The following is a 25,977-nucleotide window of genomic DNA, read 5'->3' as shown; positions in this document are numbered from 1 at the left end:
ATTCACCTGTGGCCACCTGATCTTCGACAATAGCCCAAGTTCTGTCAAATGGGGAAAAGACAGTCTTTTTAACAAACGGTTCTGGCAAAACTGGATGTCCATCTACAAAAAAATGAAACAGGACCCATACCTCACACTATACACAAAAACTAATTCAAAATGAATCAAAGACCTAAATATAAAGCCCAAAACTATAAAGTTCATAGAAAAAAAAAAAATAGGATCAACGCTAGAGGCTCTAATACTCGGCATTAACAGGATACCAACCATAACCAAACACACACAAACTCCAGAAGATAAGCTAGATAACTGGGATCTTCTAAAAATTAAACACTTAAGGCTCATCAAAAGACTTCACCAAAAGAGTAAAAAGAGAACCTACAGGCTAGGAAAAAAATTTTTGGCCATTACAAATCAGACAAAGGTCTAATATCTAAAATCTACAGGAAAATCAAAAACCTCTACAACAAAAAGACAAATAATCCAATGAAAAAATGAGCAGAGGAAATGAACAGACACTTCACCAAAGAAGACATTAAACTGGTGAACAGATACATGAGGAAATGCTCCTGATCACTAGCCATTAGAGAAATGCAAATCAAAACTAAAATGAGATATCATCTCACCCTGGCATTACTGGCATAAATAAAAAAAACATGAAATAACAAATGTTGGAAAGGATGCAGGGAGATCGGAACTCTTATGCACTGCTGGCGGGGATGCAAAATGATACAACCATCTCGGAAAACGATATGGTGCTTCCTTAGAAAGCTAGAAATAGAAATACCATATGATCCAGCAATACCACTTCTAGGAATATATCTTAGAGAAGTAAGAGTCATCACAGGAATTGACATACACACACCCATGTTCACTGCAGCATTGTTCACAATAGCAAAAAGATGGAAAACAACCTAGATGCCCATCAACAGATGACTGGATAAATAAACTATGGTATATACACACAATGGAGTATTATGAAACAATAAAGAACAATGATGAATCTGCGAAGCATCTCATAACACGGATGAATCTGGAGGGTATTATGCTGAGTGAAATAAGTCAATCACAAAAGGACAAATATTGTATGGAACCACTACTGTAAAAACTCATGAAAAGGCTTACACACAAAAAAGAAACAATTTTTGATGGTTACGAGGGAAGGGAGGGGTGAGGATGGAAAAACACTAAATAGGCAATAGATAAGGGGTAACTTTGGTGAAGGATAATACAGTACACAATACCGGGGAAACCAGGATAGCTTGTAGAAGTCAAGGTCATGGAAGCTCCATAGACACATCCAAACTCCCTGAGGGACCAAATTGCTGGACTGAGGGCTGTGGGGACCATTGTCTCGGAGAACATCTAGCTTAATTGGCATAACATAGTATATAAAGAAAATGCTGTACATTCTACTTTGGTGAGTAGCGTCTGGGTCTTAAAAGCCTATGAGCAACCATCTAGGATACTCCACTGGTCTCATTCCTTCAGGAGCAAGGAAGAAGGAAGAAAATTAAACATACAAGGGAAAAATTAGTCCAAAGGACTGATGGACCACATCTACCATGGCCTCCACCAGACTGAGTCCAGTACAATGAGATGCTGCCCAGCAACCACCAGTAACTGCTCTGACAGGGATCACAATAGAGGGTCTCAGACACAGCTGGAGAAAAATGTAGAACAAAATTCTAACTCACAAAAAAAGACCAGACTTACTGGCCTGATGGAGACTGGAGAAACCCTGAGAGCATGGCCCCCGGAAACCCTTTATAGCTTAGTAATGAAGTCACTTCCGAGGTTAACCCTTCAGCCAAAGATTAGACAGGCCTATAAAACAAAACGAGTCTAAACAGGCACAACAGCCCAGGGCAAGGACTAGAAGGCAGGGGGAGATAGGAAAGCTGGTAATAGGGAACCCAATGTCGAGAAGGGAGAGTGTTGACATGTTGTGTGGTTGTTAAACAATGTCATAAAATATGTGTGCTAACTGTTTAATGAGAATCTAGTTCGTTCTGTAAACTTTTATCTAAAGTACAATAAAACAAAATTAAAAAAATAAAAATTTATTTTCTCACAGTCTAGGAGGCTGGAAGTCCAAATTCAGGGCACCATCTCCGGGGGGAGGCTTTCTCTCTCTGTTGGTTCTGGGGAAGTTCCTTGTCATCAATCTTCCCTTGCTCTAGGAGCTTCTTAGCGCAGGGACCCCAGGTCCAAAGGACGCATTCTACTCCCAGCACTTCTTTCTTCCTGGTATGAGGTCCCCCTCTCTCTGCTCACTTCTCTCTCCCTTTTTTATCTCTTGTAAGATAAAATTCCCCTTACATCAGATCAGGGCTATGACCTGAGTAAGGGTATTGCATCCCACCTTAATCCTCTTTAACGTACAGTAATCTTACCTTAGGAAACCTTGGTGGCATAGTGGTTAAGAGCTACGGCTGCTAACCAAAAGGTTGGCAGTTTGAATCCACCAGGCGCGCCTTGGAAATTCTATGGGGCGGTTCCACTCTGTCCTATAGGGTCACTATGAGTTGGAATCAACTCGATTGGCAATGGGTTTTTTTTTTTTTGTGATCTTGCCTCATTAAACACAGGCAGAGATTAGGATTTACAACACATGGGAAAATTACATCAGATCACAAAATGGACAGCAACCACATAATACTGGGAATCTTAGCCTAACCAAGTTGACACATATTTTTGGGGTACACAATTCAACCCATAACAGCCCCTCATTGAGCTTACATTCTAGTAGAGCAAAATAGATTAAAAAAAAAAATAAGTAAAAACACAGTATGCCAAATGACAATAAGTGCTATAGAGAAAAATAAAGCAGAGAAGGGGATAGGGAATGCTAAGAAAGTATGTTTAGGCAAAGGTCTGGGCTCCTTATGGGCTTGTTCAGAAGACCTTACCAAGAGAGTGACATTTAAACAAAGACCTGAAGGAAGCGTGCAAGTAATCCACATGAATATCTGGTATAAAAGAAAGTAAAAATATTCATTGTATAAGTAAAAGATATGGAAGTCCTAGTCTAACGGTGGTTCATGATCTAGGTATTTAGTGGACTGCAAGTTGTCCTGAGTGTTCTGGGGCTGCTTGAAAGGTTAATGCTGTATTAATAGAAGTATAGTGGCCAGATAAGGGAGGTAATATTATAAATTTTGTGCTACAGCTAGACGAGTGTATTCATATCTGAGCACCACATGTTAAAGCATTCTAGAGAACCACAACAAATGTGTTCAGACTAATAGTTGAGGAATCTGGCAATATTTAATCTAGGGAGGAAAAGATGTATATGGCTATGAGAGGGATCTTTTTAAATATGTGGAAGGTTGCTATTTGGAAGAAGGGCTTCTGGTGTGGCAATAATGAATTTAGAACAAGGACCAATGGGTAATAAGAAAAAAAAAAAAAACAAAAACAGTAAGTCAGTGCAAACAGTGGAACAGAAACCAGGCAGATATATTTGATAACTAGGCTTCAGGGTTTCTCCTGGTATTGGTGGAGGATGGCGGGGGCCAGCACAAGAGTTTGGAGGGAATGTAATAACCATGCTCACATATCAAAAATGCCATGGAAGAGAGGCCTGTGTTGGGAAGAAGGAAGGGACTGGGTGGTTTCTTGGTCCAGTCAGCTGTAAGAGTCCAACCAGAAAGTGTATAAAATGCTAATACATAACGGGAAGTTACTGGTCTCAGGCATGAGAGCCTCCTCTTCACCAATTAACCTCTCTGGGTCTCAGTTTCTCCTATGAAAAAGGTGGATAATAACATCTGTCCTGTTCAAAGCAGGAGCCTAGCCAGATGATTGAAAGTCCTTCCAGCTCAAAGATTCACTAACCTAATTTACAAGAAGGAATACTGCAGCCCATTAAAAAGAAGAAAAGTAACCCTCAGTTCCATGTAATAGTGGAAGGGTATCTTATCAACGGATGTGTTTCACAGAAGCCGGAGGATGCAGTAAAGCCTAGATGACCTTTGAGTCCTTTTCCAGCACTAAGGGTCTTCTACGAAACTATGATTCATGCCCTTTATGCTCCTTGCCCATTTTTTAGCTACCCATTATAGTCAAATGTGAACCCAGATTATACCCTAGTATAAAAACCAGAAGACAGAGAAGAGCCAAGTCCAACAGCAAGGTCCACCAACTTCCCAACTTTATAGTTATTACCATTTGTCTGTTGAGTAGGGGAAGTGGTTGGTGTCTTGGAGCCAAAGATTGCCACCCCAGGAACCTTAAACAGGGAAAGACATATCCTGGTAAAGACAGCTGGTGAGATGGTGGCTGGAGGGGAAAGGATATATGATATATGTTTGATTGACTTGCCCATCACAATAAGCACTAGATAGAAAAAGAGAATGCCCTGTTCTTTTTTGGTATAATAGACTTGAAATTGGCAAAAGATTCTTGTTGTTATGTTGTTAGGTGCCGTCGAGTCGGTTCCGACTCATAGTGACCCTATGCACAACAGAACGAAACACTGCCCAGCCCTGAGCCATCCTTACAATCGTTGTTATGCTTGAGCTCATTGTTGCAGCCACTGTGTCAGTCCATCTCGTTGAGGGTCTTCCTCTTTTTCGCTGACTCTCTACTTTGCCAAGCATGATGTCCTCCTCCGGGGACTGATCTCTCCTGGTAACATGTCCAAAGTATGTAAGATGCAGTCTTGCCATCCTTGCCTCTAAGGAGCATTCTGGCTGCACTTCTTCCAAGACAGATTTGTTCGTTGTACTGGCAGTCCGTGGTATATTCAATATTCTTCGCCAACACCGCAATTCAAAGGCGTCAACTCTTCTTCGGTCTTCCTTATTCTTATATGCTTTCACATGCACATGATGTGATTGAAAATACCATGGCTTGGGTCAGGTGCACCTTAGTCTTCAGGGTGACATCTTTGCTCTTCAACACTTTTGAAGAGGTCCTTTGCAGCAAATTTGCCCAATGCGATGCGTCTTTTGATTTCTTGACTGCTGCTTCTGTGACTGTTGATTGTGGATCCAAGTAAAAAGAAATCCTTGACAATTTCAATCTTTCCTCTGTTTATCATGATGTTGCTCATTGGTCCAGTTGTGAGGACTTTTGTTTTCTTTATGTTGAGGTGTAATCCATACTGAAGGCTGCAGTCTTTGATCTTTGTTAGTAAGTGCTTCAAGTCCTTTTCACTTTCAGCAAGCAAGGTTGTGTCCTCTGCATAACGCAGGTTGTTAATGAGTCTTCCTCCAATCCTGATGCCCTGTTCTTCTTCATATAGTCCAGCTTTTTGGATTATTTGTTCAGCATACAGATTAAATAGGTATGGTGAAAGAATACAACCCTGACGCACACCTTTCCTGACTTTAATCCAATCAGTATCCCCTTGTTCTGTCTGAACAACTGCCTCTTGATCTATGTAAAGTTTCCTCATGAACACAATTAAGTGTTCTGGAATTCCCATTCTTCGCAGTGTTATCCATAGTTTGTTATGACCCACACAGTCGAATGCCTTTGCATAGTCAATAAAACACAGGTAAACATCCTTCTGGTATTCTCTGCTTTCACCCAGGATCCACCTGACATCAGCAATGATATCCCTGGTTCCACGTCCTCTTCTGAAACCAGCCTGAATTTCTGGCAGTTCCCTGTCGATATACTGCTGCAGCTGTTTTTGAATGATCTTCAACAAAATTTTGCTTTCATGTGATATTAATGATATTGCTCTATAATTTCCACATTCGGTTGGATCACCTTTCTCGGGAATAGGCATAAATATGTATCTCTTCCAGTCAGTTGGCCAGGAAGCTGTTTTCCATATTTCTTGGCATAGACGAGTGAGGACCTCCAGCGCTGCATCTGTTTGTTGAAACATCTCAGTTGATATTCCATCAATTCCTGGAACCTTGTTTTTCGCCAATGCCTTCAGAGCAGCTTGGACTTCTCCCTTCAATACCATCGGTTCCTGATTCTAAGGACACCAAAAAAAAAAAAAAAGTAGATGAATTGAATTTCATCCAAATTAAAAACTTTTGTGCTTCAAGGACACCATAAGAAAGTGAAAAGGCAATCCACAGAATGAGGGAAAATATTTGCATATCATATATCTGATAACAGATTTGTATCCAGAATATATAAAGAACTCTTATAACTCAATAAAAAAAGAGACATACAACCCAATCTTAAAATTGGGCAAAAGGTCCTTGAGCATTGTGCTTTTCTAAGATCTCTCTCTATTGGATCAAATTGACAATAGCAACTCAAAAGATTAGATAGAAAACTTAGAGGGCAGTGAGTTTATGTTAATAGAGGAGGAACACCTCAGAAAAGGAGGGTGAGAATGGTTGTACAACTCAAAGAATGTGATCAGTGTCACTGAATTGTACATGTAGGAACTGTTTTAACTAACATATGTTTTGCTGAATATTCTCAATGACAACAAAATTAAATAAAATATTTAAAAAAATGGGCAAAGGATCTGAATGGAAATTTCTCCAAGGAAGATAAACAAATAGCCAAAAAGCACATGAAAAGATTTGCCATCATTAGTCATCAGGGAAATACAAATCAAAACCGCAATGAGGTTTCACTTCATACACACGAGGATGGCCAGATCAAAAAGTCAGATAATAATAAGTGTTGATGAGAGTGTGGAGAACACTCATACACTGCTGGTGAAAACGTAAAATATTGTAGCCACTTTGGAAAGTACTCTGGCTATTCCTCAAATGAATAAACCTAGAGATACCATATGACCCAGCAACTCCATTCCTAGATATGTACCCCCAGAGAAATAAAAACATATGTTCACACAAAAACTTCACAGGAATGTTTATAGCAGCATCATTCATAATAGGTGGAAACCCAAATGTCCATCAATGACAAATGGATAAACAAAATGGTTTATACCCACACAAGTGTCTTAGGCTGGGTTCTCTAGAGAAGCAAACCCAGTAAAGTGTATAAACACATATACCCAGACCCAGTGCCGTCAAGTTGATTCTGACTCAAAGTGATCCTATAACCCAAAGTAGAACTACCCCATAGAGTTTCCAAGGAGCACCTGGCAGATTCAAACTGCCGACCTTTTGGTTAGCAGCCATAGCACTTAATCACTACGCCACAAATATAGAGAGATTTATATCGAGGAAACAGCTCATGCGATTGTAGGGGTTGGAATATTCCAAGTCCTTAGATCTGGGTAGAGGTCTTTCCCAATTCACAGAGCTGCAGAAGCTGGTGAATCCAAGATCAGTAGGTTGGAGAGCAGGGCTCCTACTCACAGGCTCTGAAGGTCGAGGAATCCCCAAGGCCAGCAGGCAAGACAGCAAGGTTTCTCCCGATTCACGTAGCTGCAGGGGCTGATGAACCCAAGTTTGGCAGATCAGGGAGCAGGACTCTTCTTGCTCACAGGCCGTGAAAATCCACATATCCCAAGATGGTTAGGTAAGCTGCTAGCTCAAGTCCCAAGAACCAGAGGTCAGACAAGAGACAGCTGCTGGTTCCAGAACAAGCCAACAACATTTTAAAGGCGAGCAGGAAAGAAGTAGGTGGCAAAAGGTGGAGAGATGAAGGCTGAGGGGTTGGTGAGCCACCACAGGCCCCACCCCCACTGGTACCACTCGGCAGATTCCATTATGGGGGTGATCACATACCAAGTTTCAACAGGGAAGTGATCACAACATTATACGACTGCCAAAACACTGAGAATCATGGCCCAGCTAAGTTGACACACAATCTTAAGTATCACACAATGCATTATTATTCAGCCATAAAAATGCTATGACATGGATGAACCTCAAAAACATGATGCTAAGTCGAAGAAGCCAGTTACAAAAGACCTCATATTATATGATCCCATCATATGAAATATCTAAAACAGGGAAATTCATAGCGACAGAAAATAGATTAGTAGCTGCTTAGGGCTTGTGGGGGGGCAGGTGCATAATGGAGGGATAGGAAGTTGATAGCTTAAGGGTACAGGGCTTTTTTTTTTTTTTGAGATGATGAAAATGTTCTAAAATTGACTGTGACAGTGATTGCATATATATGTCAATATACAGGCATTTCCCCAAGTTACAAAAGTCTGAGTAACGGACAACTAATATTTGCCCTTTAATGTTATGTAAAATTGCCCTCACTTAAAAAAAAAGCCAAACCCGACTTATAGCAACCATATAGGACAGAATAGAACTGCCTCGTAGGGTTTCCAAAGAATGGCTAGTGTATTTGAAGTGCCGACCTTCTGGTTAGCAGCCAAAAGCTGAACCACTGTGCCACCAGGGCTCCTGAACCAACTCCTTCTCCAACAAATTCTTCATCGCAATCACCTTCACTTGCTGCAATGCAGTTTTTAAATCATTGAAAAGGGCTTTTCTTGCACTAAACCAAAATCAAACCCACTGCCATCAGTTGATTCCAACTCACAGCGACCCTGCAGGACAGAGTAGAACTGTCCCATAGGGTTTCCAAGGCCATAAGTCTTTACGGAAGCAGACTGCCACATGTTTCTCCCAAGGACTGGCGGGTTCAAATTGCCCACCTCTCAGTTAGTAGCTGAGCCCTTAACAGCTGCGCCACCAATGGGTCTTCTCTTGCACTAACCAACTAAAAACCCAAACCCATTGTCTTCAAGTTGATTTCAACTCATTGTTGACCCTATGGGACAGAGTAGAACTGCCCCATAGGGTTTCCAAGGAGTAGCTGGTGTATACAAACTGCTAACCTTTTGGTTAGCAGGCAAATGCTGAACCACTGTGACACCAGGCCTCTTGCACTTAAAACCAAAAAAAAAAAAAAAAAATCGAACAGCCGACGAGTGATTCGGACTTATAGAGACTCACAGGGTTTCCAAAGCAGTAAATTTCAACAGAAGCAGACTGCTATATCCTTCTCCTTCAGAGCCAAGCTCTTAACCACTGTGCTTCCAAAGCTCTGTTAAATTAAGGCTAAATAAGAACCCTAAGTACCTGTTCTGACTTACCCACAAATTCAACTTAATGACTTAAAAACACAGTTAGGAACAGATCTCGTACATAACTCAGGGACTGCCTGTACTAAAAACCATTGAATTATACACTTTAAATAAGAGAATTGTATAGAGTGTGAATTATATCTCATTAAAGCTGTTTAAAAAAATATTAAGTCAGGGCTGTGAGAAGGGAAAAAAAAAAAAACAAGAACAAAAAGTCTAGCACTTGAACACAGAGCTATGGGCATTTTTATCTAGGCCAATCCATAGAACAGGATGAAGTTTGGGAAATTCTAAAGGTGGAAAGAAAGTATCCTAGGGCTAAAATCTGGCTAAATGCAAAGAGATTACGGGGATGAGGTCCCTTTAGACAGGAAAGTGAGATGTGTATGAACTGGGAGAAGTTAACTTTACAAAAACTTGGTGGAAAGGTGAACACAGATGTGGCTGCCGTATCTGAAAATCACAGAAGTGGGGAGCAGGAGGCAGTTTCCAAAGCTTTAAAAAGGTGATTTGGGGAAAATAAAAGAAAGGGTTATTTTTTACAGTGGGCATTAAATTAATGGGACACATTACTTTCAAGTGTGGTATAGGCTCAAAATATAAACAGTTTAATGTATTCGTTAATATATCCAATCATATTTATTGAGGGCCTGTTATATGCTAGGCACCATGCTAGAAGATAAAAAATCAGATATTAATAGAACACAATCAGTTCACTCAAATTCAAGCAAGACAGAAAATTATTCAATCAGTATATGCTTATCGAGTCCTGGGTATATGCATGGTACTGTGCTAGTATTGTGGACAGAGTGGTGAGTAAAACATAAATTGCTTCTGCCCAACTTGAGCTCACAGCTTGCCAGAGAAGGCAAATGTTAGAGGAATAGATACGCACGATTAATTAGTCACTAGTGAGCATGGTGTTGTGATAGAGAAGTACCGGGGGTTTTGGGAATGTATAAAAAGGAGTTATTACTTAGTTGGGGAGTCATAAAAGACTTCCCTGAGGAATTCAGGCTTAAGGAGACAATGAAGACATAGTAGATGGTGGCAACACCAGTGGAAAAATTGGTGTCTTTCTGGATTGAGAAACCAGAGAACTGAAGCCAGGGAAAGTGTGGCTGCTGAAGAGAGTGGAGGAATCATGGAATGGAAAGAGCCAAAGAGAGGATTCCAAATTTTGACTACCATATCTCTGAATAACACATGTACAAAACACATTGAAAGTGATTCAGCTAAAGAGAAAATATTTGAACTGACGCGGAAACTGCTATTCAAGAATCAGAATTTGTAGTTCTCATCAGAGAAAAATGATGGATTCAAAATTTTGCACAACATTCATAATGATTAAATACAATCCAAATTTACCTGATATATGAAGAGCCGTGAGAATGGAACACTCTCTCAAGAGAAAGAAAAATCAACTGAAAATGACCCTGAGACAATCTAGATGTTGGACCTAGCAGACAAGGATTCTATAATGGCTATTAAAACTATCTTCAGCGAAGTAAAATATAGTATGCTCAAAATGAAAGAAAAGATAAGATAGCTCAGCAGGCAGAAAGAGAGAGGAATGATTAAAAAAAGAACCAAATGGAAGTTTTAGAACTGAAAAATACAATATCAGAAATAAGAATTTTTGAGATAGATTTAACAGCCAATAGAAAATGACAGAGGAAATAGTAAGTGAACTTGAAAATAGATCAATAGAAATTATCCAAGGTAAAAAACAGAGAGAAAAAAAGATTTAAAATAAATAATAAGTCCTTGGGGACATGTTAGAAAATATCGAAGAGTTCAATCAATGTGCATTTGGAGTCCCAGAAAAGAGACAATTTTGCTGAAAAAATTTTGAAGGAATAATGGTTAAATTTTCTCAAATTTGATGAAAAGAAGGAATGTTCAGATACAAAATGTCCAATGACCACCAAGCAGAATAAATACGAAGAACTCTATACTGAGATATATCATAGACAAACTGTTGAAAGACAAAGATTAAGAGCAAATCTTGAAAACAGCAAAAGAAAATTGAGCACTACTTATAATGGAACAGCAATTCAATTTAGAGCTAATTTCTCATCAGAAACCATGGAGGCCAGAAGAGTGGAACAACACCTCTAAAGAAAGAAAGAAACAAAGAAACAAAATACTGGCAACCCAGAATTTGGTACCTTGAGAAAATATCCTTCAAGAATCAAGACGAAATAAAGACATTTTCAGATGAAAGAAAAAACCTGCCCTACAAGAAATATTAAAGGAAATTCTTTAGACAGAAGGGAAATGATACCAGATGAAAACTTGGATCCTCAGAAAGGAATGAAGAACACTGGAAATGGTAAATAGCTGGGTAAATGCAAATAACTTTTGTTTTGCCTTTTCCCTCTTAAAATTTTTATAATATACATAACTGCTTATAGCAAAAATCATAAAATGTCTTGTGGTGATTATAATATAGATGAATATAATATAGATAACAATATAGTATAAAGGATGGGGTGGGGTGAGAGAATAAGGACAAACACAGTTGCTAAGTTTTCATAATTCATGTGAAATGGTACAATGTTTACTCTAACAGTACTGTGAAAAGGATATATATATTAATTCCTAGAGCAACAACTAAAAATAATGCAAAGGAGGATAGCTAAAAAGTCAACAGGAAAGTTAAAGTTGGATCATAAAAAGAACTGTTGAAATTATAATTTAAAAGAAGCAGGAAGAAGGTATAGAAGAAAAAAAAAACAGGAGAAAAATAGAAAATAAATTTAAGTGATAGATCCAAACCCAACGATATCAATAATTACATTAAATATTAATGGATTCAAACACTCCAATTAAAAGGCAGAGATTGTCATATTGGAAGCAAACAAGATCCATCTAGACCCCGTCTGCAGGAGGCACTTTTTCTTTTTTTTTTAAAAGCCAGAAGTTACACTTTTATTTAACATTGAGAGGATTAACACACAGTTGCAAGATAAATATAAATCTTCCAATGGAAGGACTTTGAATAAACTTTTTTAGTACTTCTAACATTTAACACAGATAGGTTGAAAGTAAGTGTATGAAAAAAGAGATGTCATGCAAACAGTAAGCATAGGAAGGCAGAAGTGGCTATATTAATACCAGATAAATAGAATCCAAGATGAAAAGTATTATCAGAGGTAAAGAGAGACACTTCATAATGGTAAAAAGTCACTTTTTATATACAATCATAAATATGTATATGCCTATTAAAAAAATCTTCAAAATATCTAAAGCAAAAATTGACAAAATTAAAAAAGGAGATAGACAATTCCACAATCCATAGGTGGAGATTTTATGAGCTCTTTCTCAACAACTGATAGAAAAGCTATACTAAAAAAAAAAAAAAGAAAGAAAAATGAGCAAAAGCATCAAACATTTGAACAACAGTGTCAACCACTTTGATTTAATTGGTATTTATAGAACATTACACCCAATGACGACCCGTACATATTCTTTGTAAGGGCATATGGTATGTTCACCAGGATAAACCACAAGCTGAGCCATAAAACAATTCTTATATTTAAAAAGATTGAAACATACAGAATATGTTCTCTGACTACCAAAAAAAAAAAAAAAAAAAAACCAAACCAAACCCAGTGCCGTCAAGTAGATTCTGACTCATAGAAACCCTCTAGGACAGAGTAGAACTGCCCCATAGAGTTTCCAAGGAACTCCTGGCAGATTCGAACTGCTGACTCTTTGGTTAGCAGCCGTAGCACTTAATCACTACGCCACCAGGGTTTCCTCTCTGACTACAGTAGAATTAAATTAGAAGTCAGTATGATAACTTTTTTTTTTTTTTATGATAACTAGGAAAATCCTACATATTTGGAAATTGAACAAAAAACTTCTAAATAATTCATCCAAAGAAGAAATCACATGGAAGCTACAAAATATTTTGAAAAAGATAACAAAAATACAGCATATCAAAAATTGTGGGATGCAGCTAAAGCAATAGTGATTCTAGGACTGGGACAGGGAATATACAAGATGAGCCTGAAACATCTTGTGCCAGAATGTAAGAAAATATTCAAAAATTAAAAGTATGGTGGCATGTTGAAAAGACATACACCAAAACCATAACCAAACCCACTGTTGTCTAGTTGATTCCAGCTCATAGCAACTCTATAGGACAGAGTAAAACTGCCCCAGAGGGTTTCCAAGGAGCAGCTGGTGGATTTGAACCGCTGATCTTTTGATTAGCAACCTTAGCTCTTATCTACTGCAAAGCCAACCTAAAAGAGCTCCCAATGGCTAAAGCTGAAACAATTTGTACAACAAAACAAATAATGTAGTACTCGATTATAACCCAAAATATAAAATAAGTATCTGTGACTTTATACTGATATAAATAAATGATTGAATAAATAAATGGAGGAGAAGAGACGAGTCTCTTGTGTGGAAGAATTCCCAGGTAATTTATGTAGGTACTTCTCCCTGAGAAGTGGAGCTTAATTTCCCTCCGTCTGCTGAGTATGGAATGTACTTAGTGACATGCTTCCAAAATAAAGTATGGGAAGGTTGGGGGAGAAGGGCAGGCGGAACAATAGCTTTACAGTTGAGAAACTTGATAAACAGAAAATTGGCCAAGTGATCTTAGTGAATATTATCACTGATAAGCACAGCCTTGATATGATGTGATGAGAATGGCATTGCAATTTTGTGGTCTTCCTTTCCAAAACCCATAACCCCAGTCTAACCATGAGCAGTACATTGACAGAGAACTGCCAGAAATTCAAGCTGGATTCAGAAGTGGATGTGGAATGAGGGATGTCATTGCTGATGTCAGTGGCTGAAAGCAGAAAATACCGGAAAGATGTTTACCTGTGTTCTATTTACTATGTAAAGGCATTCAACTGTGAGAATCATAACAAGTTATGGAGAACATTGCAAAGAATGGGAATTCCAGAAAATTAATTGTGCTTATGCAGAACCTGTACACAGACCGAGAGGCAGTTGTTTGAACAGAACAAGGGGATATTTCATGGAATTGATGCCTTTGAATTATGGTGTTGGTGAAGAATGCTGAATATACCATGGGCTGCTAGAAGAACAGACAAATCGGTCTTGGAAGAATTACAGCCAGGATGCTCTTTAGAAGCAAGAGTGGCAAGACTTTATCTCATGTAGTTTGGACATGTTATCAAGAGGGACCAGTCCTTGGAGAAGGACATCATGCTTGGTAAAATGGAGGTAAGCAAAAAAGAGGAAGACCCTCAACAAGGTGAATTGACACAGTGGCTGCGATAATGGGCTCAAACATAGCAATAATTGTGAGGATGGTGCAGGACTGGGCAGTGTTTTGTTCTTTTGTACCCAGGGCCACTATGAGTTGGAATCGACTCAACAGCACCTTAAAAAACAAAAACAACCGTGAGAAAAACAAATGGAAGAACATTCAACAAAATAACTTACCAGTGCTTTTCAAATGGTCAGGGTCATGAAAAACAAAGAAAGTCTGAGAAACTGTCAGAGCCAAAAGGAGCCTAAGGAAACATGATAACTGAATATAACAGGATATCCTGGGTGGGATCCTAGAGCAGAAAAATAACATTAGGGAAAAACTGGTGAAATCTTATAAAGTATTAATAGTAATATGTCAATGCTGATTCCTTAGTTTAGATAAATATGCCATAGTAATGTAATAAGTTAATAATAGGGAAGACTGGGTGAGGGGTATTCAGGAACTCTCTGTACTATCTCTGCAAATTTCCTGTAAATCTAAAACTATTTTAAAATTAAATTTTTATTTAAAAAAAATTGTATGATGCAGATAAAGCAGTGCTTAGAGGGAAATGTATAGCGTTTATGTTTATATCACAAAAGAACAATGATCTAAAGTCAATGAGCTGAGTTTACAACTTCAGGTATTAGAAAGGAAGAGCAAATTAAACCCAATGTAAATAGAATTTATAAAGATCAGAACCCAATGAAATACAAAATGAGGAAAAGATAGAGAATATCAATGAAATAAACACCTGGTTCTTTGAAATAATCAATAAAATTTGTAGGCCTGTAGCCAGACCAACTAAGAAAAAAAAAGGACACAAACTATCAGTATAAGAAATAAAAGAGAAGACATCACTACAGATTCTACAGACATTAAAAGGACAGTAAGAGAATATTATGAACAAATTTATGCCCATAGATGTGACCTCCTAGATAAAATGGACATGTTCTTGAAAGACAAAAATTACAAAATTGATTGAGGAAGAAATAAAAAATGTGAAAAGCCCTATATAAAATAATTGAATCCATAACTTTTAAAATCTTCCCACAAGAAAACTTTAAATCCAGATGCTCTCACCAGTGAGTTCTAGTAAACATTCAGCAAGACGGGGGGGGAAAAAAAATTAATCCTACAAAAATTCCTCCAGGGAATAGAGGAAGCAGGAACACTTCCCAACTCATTTTATGAGGTCAGTATAAGCCTGATTCCAAAACCAGAAAAAGACATCGCAAGAAAAGTACAGACCAGTATCTCTCAGGAATGCAGATACAAAAATTCTTAACAAAATATTAACAAATAGAATCCAATGATACATAATGAGAATAATACATCATGACCAAGTGGGATTTATTCCAGGAAGGTAAGATTGGTTTAAAATTGGAAAAGCAGCTAATGAACTTGATACATTAATAAAATAAAGGAGAAAAATATGATCATTTCAATAGGTACAGAAAAAGCATTGTCAAAATTCAACACATTTTCATGAAAAAAAACAAAAAAACAAAGACCACTCAGCAAACCAGGAATAAAAGAGAACTTCCTCAACCTTATTAAGGGCATCTACTAAAAACCTGCTATTCATAAGATTTTCATTGGCCAATGTTTTGTGAAGTAGATTGCCAGGTCCTTCTTCCTGGTCTACCTTAGTATGGAAGCTCTTCTGAAATCTGTCCACCATGGGTGACCCTGCTGATATTTGAAATGCCGGTGGTATAGCTTCCAGCATCACAGCAACACAGAAGCCGCCACAGTACGACAGGCTGACAGACAACTGCTCATACAGAACCTGTACATAGACCAAGAGGCAGTAGTTCAAACAGAACAAGGGAATACAGCATGATTTAAAATCAGGAAAGGCGTGTGTCAGGGTTGTATCCTTTCACCATACTCATTCAACCTGTATGCTGAGCAAATAATACAAAAAGCTGAACTATATGAAGAAGAATGCAGCATAAGGATTGGAGGACGACTCATTAACAACCTGAGATATGCAGATGACACAATCTTGTTTCCTGAAAGCAAAGAGGACTTGAAGCACTTACTGATGACGATCAAAGACCACAGCCTTCAGTATGGATTACGTCTCAAAATAAAGAAAACTAAAATCCTCACAACTGGACTGATAAGCAGCATCATGATAAACCAAAAAAACCCTTTGCTGTTGAGTCAATTCCGACTCATAGCAACCCTACAGGACAGGGTAGAACTGTCCCATAGGGTTTCCAAGGAGAGGTTGGTGGATTTGAACTGCTGACTTTTGGTTAGCAATCAAATGCTTAACCACTTCGTCACCAGATTTCCAGCATCATGATAAATGGAGAAAATATTTAAGTTGTCAAGGATTTCGTTATACCTGGGTCCACAATCAACCCCCGTGGAAGCAGCAGTCAAGAAATCAAACAACATCACATTGGGCAAATCTGCTGCAAAAGACCTCTTTAAAGAGTTAAGAAGCAAAGATGTTACTTGAGGACTGAGGTGCAACTGACCCAAGCCAGAGTGTTTTCAGTCTCCTCATATGCATGCGAAAGATGGACAACGAATAGGAAGACGGAAGAATTGATGCCTTTAAATTACGGTGTTGGTAAAGAATATTGAACATACCACGAACTGCCAAAAGAATGAAAAAATCTGTCTTGGAAGAAGTGCAGCCAGAATGCTCTTTAGAATCGAGGATGGTGAGACTTCATCTCACACAATTAGGACATATTATTAGGAGGGACCAGTCCCTGGAGAAGGACATCATGCTTGGCAGAGGGCCAGTTAAAAAAAAAAAAGGGAAGACCCTCAACAAGATGGATTGACACAGTGGCTACAACAATGTGAGGATGTGAGGGTAGCGCAGGATTTTGAGCAACAATTGTGAGGATGGCACAGGCCTCGGCAGTGTTAAGAGCTATTTCGAGTTCAAACAACCTCTAAGGCACCTAACAACAATAACAACTAAAAACCTACATCATATTCCAAGGCTTTCTCCTTTAGGTTAGGAACAGGCTAGAATGCCTGCTTGCACCACTTCTATTCAACATTGTACCAGAGGTTGTAGCCAGTATGAAATAAAGCAAAAGAAAAAATATAAAGTGCATAAATACTGGACAGACAGAAATAAATTGTCTTTATCTACAGATTTCGTGATTGTGTCTGAGGAAAATCTCAAAGATTCTCCAACAGAGCTATTACAACTAATTAATGAATTTAGCAAGGTCTCAGGGTATAAGACCTATTAAAAAAAAAATTAAGTGAATTTCTACAAGCTAGCAATGAACAATTTTAAAAATTTAAACTTTATTTGCAATAGCTTCAAAAAGTACTTAGGGATAGATTTAATAAAAGATGTGTAGGGCCTATACACTGAAAACTAGAAAACATCACAAAGGAATACCCAAATAAATGGATTCCATGTTCATGGATTGGAAGATCAATATTATTAAGACGGCAATTCTTCCCAAATTGATCTATAGATTCGATGCAATCCAAATCAAAATGTTAGCAGGCATTTTGAAGAAATTGACAAGCTGATGCCAAAATTTACATGAAAAGACAAAGTACATAGAATAGCAAAAACAGTTTTGAAAAAGAAGTACAAAGTTGGAAGACTTACATTACCTGATTTAAAAACTTACAATAAATTTATAGTGATCAAGGCAGTCTGGTTTTGGCCTATACACAGACAGATCAAGGGAACAGAACTGAGAGTCCAGAAATAGACCCACACTTATTTATTCAACTGATTTTTGATTCAATTGATTTTTGATAGAGATGCCAAAAAAATTCAATTGTGAACAGACACTCTTTTCAACAAATACTGCTGGAATCACTGAATATCCATATGAAAAAATACTAATCCTTATCTTTTACCTTACACTATGCACAAAAATTAGCTCAAAACGAATCATAAACCTAACTGTGAGAACTAAAGCTAGAAGAAAGTATAAAAGAATAATCTTCGTTATATTGGGTTAAGCAAATATTCATAAAAAAGATAAAAAAGTCACAATCCATAAAAGAAAAGTCGATAAAATTGCTTCATAAAATTAAAAAATTTTGTTTTTCAGTTAAGAAAATAGAAAGTAAGCCACCAATTGAAAGGAAAGACAGTACACGATACTGGGGAAGCCAGGACATCTTGTACAAGGCAAGGTCATGGAAGCTCCATAGACGCTTCTAAACTCCCTGAGGGATCAAATTGCTGGGCTGAGGGCTGTGAGGACCATGGTCTTGGGGAACATCTAGCCCAATCGGCATAACATAGTTTATAAAGAAGGTGTCGTACATTCTACTTTGGTGAGTAGTGTCTGGATCTTAAAAGCCTGTGAGCAGCCATGTAAGATACTCCACTAGTCTCACCCCTTCGGGAGCAAGGAAGGATGAAGAAAACTAAACATACAAGGGAAAAATTAGTCCAAAGGACTGATGGACCACATCTACCACGGCCTCCACCTGACTGAGTCCAGTACAACTAGATGGTGCCCAGCTACAACCACCAGCTACTCTGACAGGGATCACAATAGAGGGTCTCAGATACAGCTGGAGAAAAATGTAGAACAAATTCTAACTCAAAAAGAAAGACCGTACTTGCTGGCCTGACAGAGACTGGAGAAACCTTGAGAGTATGGCCCCTGGATACCCTTTCAGCTCAGTAATGAACTCACTCCTGAGGTTCACCTTTCAGCCAAGATTGGACAGGCCCATAAAACAAAACAAGACTAAAGGGGTATATCAGCCCTGGGGCAAGGACTAGAAAGCAGAAGGGGACAGGAAGGCTGGTATAGGGAACCCAAGGTTAAGAAGGGAGAGTATTGACATGTAGTGCAGTCATAAACCAATGTCATAAAACTATATGTGTACTAACTGTTTAATGAGAAACTAGTTTCTTCTGTAAACCTTCATTCAAATAAAAAAATAAAAAAGAAAGTAAGCCACCAACTGGGAAAAATATTTGCACAACGTATGTGTCAGAGGGTTGGTATTCAGAATATACAAAGTACAATTACAACTCAATAATAGGAAAAAAGTAAAAACTAAACCTGTTGCCGTTAAGTCAATTACCACCCACGGTGACCCTATGACAGAGTAGAACTGCCATATAGGGTTTCCAAGGAGTGGCTGGTGCATTTGAACTGCTGACCTTTTGGTTAGCAGCCAAGCTCTTAACCACTGTGCCACCAGGGGTCCATAATAAGAAAAGCAACAACAACAAAAAAAATGAACAAATGATTTTAATAGAGACTCTTCAAAAAAGAGGTAAGTGAAGGGCAAAAAACATATGAAAAGATACGCAACATAAAGTAAATGTAACTTGAACCCACAATGAGATACTACTAGCGCACCCAGTAGAATGACTAACGTTAATGCACTCACTAGAATGGGTAAAATTACAAAGACTGAGAATACCAAGTGTTTGTAGGTTGTGGAGAAACTGGAAATAACCCAAATGTTTATCTACTGCTGAGTGGATAAACAAATTATGGTATATCCATACTATCGAGTACTACTCAGCAATAAAAAGGAATCAACTAGTAATACATCTGTGAAAGAGACGATGGAAAGCTCAATATCATCAGTCAGAACAAGGCCAGAGGCCAACTGCAGACCAGGCCCTCAATTGCTCATATGCATGTTCAAGCTGAAGTTGAAGAAAATTAGAAGAAGTTCACAAGAGCCAAAGTACGACCTCAAGAATATCCCACCTGAATTTACAAACCTTCTCAAGAGTAGATTTGATGCATTGAGCACTAATGACTGAAGACCAGATGAGTTGTGCAATGACATTAAGGATGTCATACGTGAAAAAAGCAAGAGGTCATTTAAAAGACAGGAAAGAAAGAAAAGACCAAAATGGATGTCAGAAGAGACTCTTGAACGTCGAGTAGCTAAAGCAAATGCAAGAAATATTGAAGTAAAAGAGCTGAACGGAAGATTTCAAAGTGCAGTTCCAGGAGACAAAGTGAAGTATTATAATGATATGTGCAAAGACCTGGAGTTAGAAAACCAAAAAGGAAGAACTCACTCAGCATTTCTCAAGCTGAAAGAACTGAAGAAAAAATTCAAGCCCTCGAGCTGCAATAGTGAAGGATTCTATGGGCAAAAGACCATTAAAAGAAGATGGAAGGAATATACAGAGTCACCGTACCAAAAAGAATTGGTCGAAATTCAACAATTACAGGAGGTAGTGTATGATCAAAAACCGATGTTACTAAAGGAAGAGGTCCAAGCTGCACTGAAGACATTGGCAAAAAACAAGGTTCCAGGAATTGACAGAATACCAATTGAGATGTTTCAACAAACAAATGCAGCACTGGAAGTGCTCACTCATCTATGTCAAGAAATTTCAAAGACAGCTACCTGGCCAACTGACTGGAAGAGATCCATATTTATGCCTATTTCCAAGAAAGGGAAGATAACGGAACGTGGGCATTATTGAGCAATATCATTAATATCACACACAAGTAAAATTTTGCTGAAGATCATTGAAAAGTGGTTGCAAGCAGTACATCAATACAGAAATGCCAGAATTTCAAGCTGGATTCAGACGAGGACTTGGAACAAGGGATATCATCACTGATGTCAGATGAATCTTCGCTGAAAGCAGAGAATACCAGGAAATGTTCACCTGTGTTTTATTGACTTTGCAAAGGCATTTGACTGTGTGGATCATAACAAATTATAGATAACATTGTGAAGAATGGAAATTCCGGAATACTTCTTTGTGCTCATGAGGAACCTGTACTTAGACCAAGAGGCAGTCATTCGACCAGCACAAGGAGCTATTGTGTGGCTTAAAGCCAGGAGAGGTGTACGTCAGGGTTGTATCCTTTCACCATACTTATTCGATCTGTACGCTGAGCAAATAATCTGAGAACCTGGACTATATGAAGAACAGTGCATCAGAATTGGAGAAAGGCTCATTAACAACCTGAGATACGCAGATGACACAACCTTGCTTGCTAAAAGTGAAGAGGACTTGATGAAGATCAATGACCACAGCCTTCAGTACAGATTACATTTCAATATAAAGAAAACAAAAGTCCTCACAACTGGACCAATAAGTAACGTCATGATAAACAGAGAAAAGATTGAAGTTGTCAAGGATTTCATTTTACTTGGATCCATAATCAACGTCCATGGAAGCAGCTGTCAAGAAATCAAATGATGTGTTGCATAGGGCAAATCTGCTGCAAAAGAACTCTTAAAGTGTAGGCAGCAGTAGGGGCTGCCAGAAGAAGTAACAAGTATGTCTTGGAAGAAGAACAGCCAGCATGCTCCTTAGAAGCCAGGATGGCAAGGCTTCCTCTCACATACTTTGGACATATTATCAAGAGGGACCAGTTCCTGGAGAAGGACATCACACTTGGTAAAGTAGAAGGTCAGCAAAAAAAAAAGGAAGACCCTCAACAAAGTGGATTGACATGGTGGCTGCTACAATGCAGTCAAGCATAACAACGATTTTGAGGATGGCACAGGACCAGGCAGTGTTTCATTCTGTTCTACATAGTGTTGCTATGAGTCAGAACCGATTCGACAGCACCTAACAACAACAACCACATCTTGAGACTCCAACCCATAGTAACCCTATGCACAATAGAAGGAAACACTGCCCAGTCCTGCTCCATCCTGACAATCTTTGTCATACCTGAGCCTGTTTTTGCAGCTGCCATTTCAATCCATCTCTTTGAGGGTCTTCCCCCCTTTTTTTTACCAACCCTCTACTTTACCAAGCATGATGTTCTTCTCCGGGGACTGATCCCCTCCTGATAATATGTCCAAAGTATATGAGATGAAGTCTCACCATTCTTGCTTTTAAGGGGCATTTTAGCTGTATTTCTTCCAAGACAAATCAATTCATTCTTTTGGCAGTCCATGATATATTCAATATTCTTTTTTGACACCGTAATTCAAAGGCACCAGTTCTTCTTCAATCTTTCTTATTCGTTGCCCATAGGTATTAACTGTGAATCTAAGTAAAATGAAGTCCTTGACAACTTCAATATTTTCTCCTTTTATCATGATGTTGCTTATTGGTCCAGTCATGAGGACTTTTGTTTTCTTTATTTAAGATTATTTGCTCAGCGTACAGATCGAATAAGTATGGTGAAAGGATACAACCCTGACGTACACCTCTCCTGGCTTTAAGCCACGCAATAGCTCCTTGTTCTGGTCGGATGACTGCCTCTTGGTCTAAGTACAGGTTCCTCATGAGCACAAAGAAGTATTCCGGAATTTCCATTCTTCACAATGTTATCTATAATTTGTTATGATCCACACAGTCAAATGCCTTTGCAAAGTCAATAAAACACAGGTGAACATTTCCTGGTATTCTCTGCTTTCAGCGAAGATTCATCTGACATCAGTGATGATATCCCTTGTTCCAAGTCCTCGTCTGAATCCAGCTTGAAATTCTGGCATTTCTGTATTGATGTACTGCTTGCAACCACTTTTCAATGATCTTCAGCAAAATTTTACTTGTGTGTGGTATTAATGATATTGCTCAATAATGCCCACGTTCGGTTATCTCCCCTTTCTTGGAAATAGGCATAAATATGGATCTCTTCCAGTCAGTTGGCCAGGTAGCTGTCTTTGAAATTTCTTGACATAGATGAGTGAGCACTTCCAGTGCTGCATTTGTTTGTTGAAACATCTCAATTGGTATTCTGTCAATTCCTGGAACCTTGTTTTTTGCCAATGTCTTCAGTGCAGCTTGGACCTCTTCCTTTAGTAACATCGGTTTTTGATCATACACTACCTCCTGTAATTGTTGAATTTCGACCAATTCTTTTTGGTACGGTGACTCTGTATATTCCTTCCATCTTCTTTTGATGGTCTTTCGCCCATAGAATCCTTCACTATTGCAGCTCGAGGGCTTGAATTTTTTCTTCAGTTCTTTCAGCTTGAGAAATGCTGAGCGAGCTCTTCCTTTTTGGTTTTCTAACTCCAGGTCTTTGCACTTGTCATTATAATACTTCACTTTGTCTCCTGGAACTGCACTTTGAAATCTTCCGTTCAGCTCTTTTACTTCGATATTTCTTGCATTTGCTTTAGCTACTCGACGTTCAAGAGTCTCTTCTGACATCCATTTTGGTCTTTTCTTTCTTTCCTGTCTTTTAAATGACCTCTTGCTTTTTTCACGTATGACATCCTTAATGTCATTGCACAACTCATCTGGTCTTCAGTCATTAGTGTTCAATGCATCAAATGTATTTTTGAGAAGGTTTGTAAATTCAGGCGGGATATACTCAAGGTCATACTTTGGCTTTTGTCGACTTGCTCTAATTTTCTTCAGTTTCAACTTGAGCTTGCGTAGGAGCAGTTAATGGTCTGTTCCGCAGTCGGCTCCTAGCTTTGTTTTGACTGATGATATTGAGCACCTTTGTCTCTTTCCACAGATATAGCCAATTTGACTCCTGTGGATTTCTTCTGGTGAGGTTCACGTGGCCAGTTGCCGTTTATGTTGTTGAAAAAAGGTATTTACAATGAAGAAGTCATTGGTCTTGCAAAATTCTATCATGGGATATCTGCAGTGTTTCTATCACGTATGCCATATTTTCCCATATACCTGTCCTTCCTCTTTGGGTCCAACTTTTCCATTCCAATTACCGGTAATTATCAATGCATCTATTACATGTTTGATCAATTTCAGACTGCAGAAGTTGGTAAAAATCTTCAATTTCCTCGTCTTTGGCATTACTAATTGGTGTGTAAATTTGAATAATAATTGTATCAACTGTTCTTCCTTGTAGGCATGTGGATATTGTCCTATCACTGACAGAGTTGTACTTCAGAATAGATATTGAGATGTTCTTTTTGATGGTGAATGCGACATCATTCCTCTTCAATTTGTCATAGTAGACAGTTTGACTGTCTGATTCAAAATGGCCAATACCACTCCATTTCAGCTCTCTAATGCCTAGTTGCATCAATTTTTTTTTTTGTGGTCCATTTCATTTTTGACAACTTCCATTTTCCTAGATTCATACTTAGTACATTCCATGTTCTGATTATTAATGAATGTTTGAAGTTGTTTCTCATTTTCATTCTTGTCCCCTCAGCAAATGAAGGTCTCAAAAGCTTGAGTCCATCCATGTCACTAAGATCAACTCTACATTGAGGAGGTAGCTCCTCCTCAGTCATATTCTGAGAATCTTCCAATCTGAGGGGTTCATCTACTGGCACTATATCAGACAATGTTCTGCTGCTATTCATAAGGTTTTCTCTGGCCAATTTTTTCAGATACAGACTGCCAGATTCTTCTTCCTGGTCTGTCTTAGTCTGGAAGCTCCTCTGAAATCTGTCCACCATGGATGACCCTGCTGCTATTTGAAATACCAGTGGCATAGCTTTCAGCATCACAGCAACATGCAATTATAACAAATTGACAGACGCGTGGGGCTCTAAATGTTATGCTAAGTGAAAGAAGTCAAAAGACTACGTACTGTATATGATTCAAATTATTTAAAATTTTAGAAACTAAAAACTGTAGTAACAGAAACATATCAGTGGTTACCTGGGACAAGCTACCAGGGGGGGTTATCAACAGCGGTGGTTGCATGAGAAAAGTTTGTATGGCGATGAAAATGTCTATATCTTGATGGCCGTCATGCTCACATGATTGTATAGTTGCCAAAATTCATCAGTCTATACACTTCAAATGGGTGAATTTTATCATATAAAAGTATACCTGGCTGCAGTGTGCTGAACAGATTGAAAAGGAGTAAGAAAGGATGCTGGGAGGCCAACTGGGAGGCTAATATGATCACTCTGAGCATGGTAGTGAAGGTAGAAAGAAATGGATAGATTTGAGATATTTGTCTGATGAAGAATCAACAGGACTTGGTATGAATTAGAGTTGGTGAATGAGGGAGGGGAAGAAGTCACAGAAGACTATCAAGTTTCTGCTATAAGACCCTGAACTGAGAGTTCTGCCATTTCCTAAGAAGGATCATGTTCATTTCCTGGATAAGAACCAGGTTCTGGGAGAAAGGTACAAGCTCAGCTTTAGATCTAGGGTGCTAGTGAGTCACCTAAGTGGCAATTTAATCAGCCATTGAAAATCCTATGGAGCACAGTTCTCTGACACACAGGGGGTAGCCATGAGTCAGAATCCAGTTGACGGCAACTTTTTTTTTTTTTTTTAAGGTTAAGAGTGACATCATTGAGGATGGCCACACCTTCCCTCCCATGTTGGTGGGTGCTCCTGTGGGATGGACCTGGAACAGACTCAGAACGGCAATTCTGATGATAGTCCTGTGTATGGTTCTGTCTTATCCCCTGGTCTTTCATGCAGCGTCCCCTCCCAGTTGCAAGCTGGAGAGTCTGACAGAGCATAATTGAAGAAACCTGGTTTTTTTCCAACTCACCATAATACGAAGGACCAAATCACGATCACTGTTTTTGTCACTGTCTCAGTCTCCCTGGCTGGTTCCCAAGGATGTTATTAGGTTAACTGAGATCTCGTCTACAAAGCTATCCCAGTTCCATGGAGACAAATATCCACTAAGCCCAAGGAGGTTAAGCAGCTTATTCATTGCAACTTTATTTCTCTAGGCCTCTGTTTCCATGTCTGCAAAGGGGAGGGCCTCTAAGACCCCTTTGAGTCCTCACAGCTTGCGATTTTAAATACAGTGCAGATTTGATTTGAGTTTCTACTTATAGTTTTCATGTGTATGCCCCTCACCTGGAATGCCCTCTCTCCTCCTCAATACCTGATTGCATCCTACTCAAACTTCAAGAGCCAGCTACAGAGCCCTTCACACTCCATGAAGGCCCTTCTGACTATACTAAATCC

Source organism: Elephas maximus, chromosome 22 (assembly GCF_024166365.1).
Source record: "Elephas maximus indicus isolate mEleMax1 chromosome 22, mEleMax1 primary haplotype, whole genome shotgun sequence".
Classification (NCBI taxonomy): Eukaryota; Metazoa; Chordata; class Mammalia; order Proboscidea; family Elephantidae; genus Elephas; species Elephas maximus.
Note: the sequence above shows the minus strand (reverse complement) of the source record.